Here is a 2,588-nt window from a genome sequence, read left to right on the forward strand (position 1 = left end):
GCTTCAGTCGAAAATGGAACATTGATTTTATTTATGTTTGTATCAAGGAGCTTTGTAAAATATTGCGGTGGGTAAAAATGCCGTGGATTGATTTGGAAAAACAGTGAGGAACAGGTTTGACAATATAAATTATAAAGAAGAGGTTGCTCCTCCTTAAATTTCAAAATAAAGACTTTTAATATATCACTTTGAATCTATCAAAAGAAAAGCATTGATTTTTCAAGTTTTAGCTCACCTTCACATTCCTGAAAAAGCAACCCTTTGCAGATTGCACCCGAAACATTTTGACTGTGAAATATCTTGTTGATGAAAAGTGTGTATCATACTGTGGAGTTTAATATAAAATATTCTTCTCTTGAGGTTTATATCAAAGTTTATATTAAACTCCATATATATATATTAGATTAGAGCGGTAACATCAGCTTTAATAACTGGGCTGTAGATAATGAACATTAATTCAATGTCAAAGCTGTTTTTTAAAACTTTCACTTCCACACCACAGCTGTGATTTCCAGCCTGTAAGGTCTGTCTCCAACCACAGGAGCAGTCATCTGTTTTTTCTAGCAAAGGGACTACAGTATAGTTGTCGCCTGACTTGGGGCCGGACCTGACAGGCCGGAGGGATAGTGGCCATTGGTGGCGTTTCTTTGAGAATGCCGTTGGGTCGACGTTGGGACGACACCTCATCCATCTCAGCCCCTGTGAGCCACCTGAGTCTGCCCCTAACAAGGAGCTGGGGGACCAGGAGATAGGAGGGAGATGTAACAAAAGCGGAGAGGGGAAAGGGGTGAAGGGGAAGTAAAGGTTGGAAGGGGAAGGGAGGAAAGAACAAAGGCAAAAAGAGGAGGTTTACGTGACAGGGAAAAGGGGGGAGCAAAGAGGGGGACCAAGGCCTTGAGGAGAAGACGTGAAGACAGTAAAAAAATTTACAGGGGTGAAGGGTTGAGGTTGGTGGGGCAGAAATGTGAGAGGAAGGGAGAAAAAGTAGAGGAACATTCCCTGGTTGACATGTCGGCTTCAGGTGTTGTCATATTAGCTCCCCAAGGTATTTTACCTTCAGAAAAGGCAAGGTGACCTATTGCGCTCTGGAACAAACCCACTGCCAATTAGTGCTACAACCGACATTGGGCGTAGTTACTTGGGGTGATGGGGTCACCATGTTTGATTTTATTTTTAACATGATGTCACATTTCTTATCTGTTGTCATTTTATGGAATTCAGATTTAATCATATAACGTTTCACAGTGCTGGATTACTATCAGGAACCCAGATTTTTTAGTAGTCAAAAACGTCAACACCACAAATTAAATACTTCTGTATTAATAGTGTGCCTAAGAGAAAATGCCTTAGGAGTTTCCAAGACAACTGTGGTGCAGTTAGTTTGAAGTTAAAACATTATTTGATATACATATTGTGTCACTGACATAATAAATCAATATTAAATTGGTTTCTTTGACACGCAACATCATGCACATGCAGGAAATGAATGACCCATACGATGAGCCTGTAAGGTTTTGGTGTTATGTTCCCTTGAAAAGGTCAAACCCTTTAAATATATCCCATTAAAATGCAACAGGACAAACATGCCAAATACATGGTGTTCAATAAGGTTCTATGCTTTGACCAATTCTATTTATCGTATATATATATGCTTCCTTGAGGCAACAGTTTCAGTGAAGTCATGCCTGAAGGACATAAATACCTGTATCCCAGGTAATTCCAACGTAAAACATTTTTTTATATAAAAACAACTACAACAAAAAAATGACCGGTGTGAACCCGGCGTTAGTAAATAACTCAAAATGCGTTGCTTAACATACGTCACATACAACGTTGCTCTGATTGGTTGTAGGTCTATCCAGTTGAGCGAAGAGGAATTTTATTTCCTGGTCAGTTGAAACACGCCCCATTATCACAGCCCAATGGAGCGGTCTCAGACTCACATTCTGACTAGAATTGTGAGTCTGACAACGTCAGGCTATATTTGCCCCTTAACACCTCTGAAACAACTCACACAATCTGTAACTATATTGATATTCTAGATGCCATCGTCCTGGCTTCCAGCACCACACTAAGAAATACATGGTTCAGATGTCATTTGACTTTTTAATGAAACAAACTCCCAAAATAGCTTTTTTTCACCCAATAACATTGCAAAATCAGGCTAATCCTGTTAAAAAAATAAAACAGCAGGAAAACTGATACATGCCTTTGGATTTTGTAATTTTCATTCACTAGCCATCCCAACAAGGACAAAAACTGATCATATTGTACGTTAGCCCGACAAATGGTAACGTTTTATCTTTAAAGAGGTTATGATACCCTTTTGACCCACTGGAACACTCTCCTGTTAGAATGATAGAGCTTAATACAAGCAAGCTTTGGCTTGCCATGAGCCATAACCCTACTTATGCTGCTACAAATCTAGACTGTCTAAGGACCTCCCAGGATCCACCAAGCTTGTCTCTCTCTACCCTCACCTTTGTCACTTTCAGCAGGTATTTCTAACTTTCGAGCAATTGTTATTATTAGTTATAATACTAGTCCTATTAGTGTCTTATTATTATTTCTATCAGTGTTATTATGAT

Source organism: Platichthys flesus, chromosome 7 (genome assembly GCF_949316205.1).
Source record: "Platichthys flesus chromosome 7, fPlaFle2.1, whole genome shotgun sequence".
Lineage (NCBI taxonomy): Eukaryota > Metazoa > Chordata > Actinopteri > Pleuronectiformes > Pleuronectidae > Platichthys > Platichthys flesus.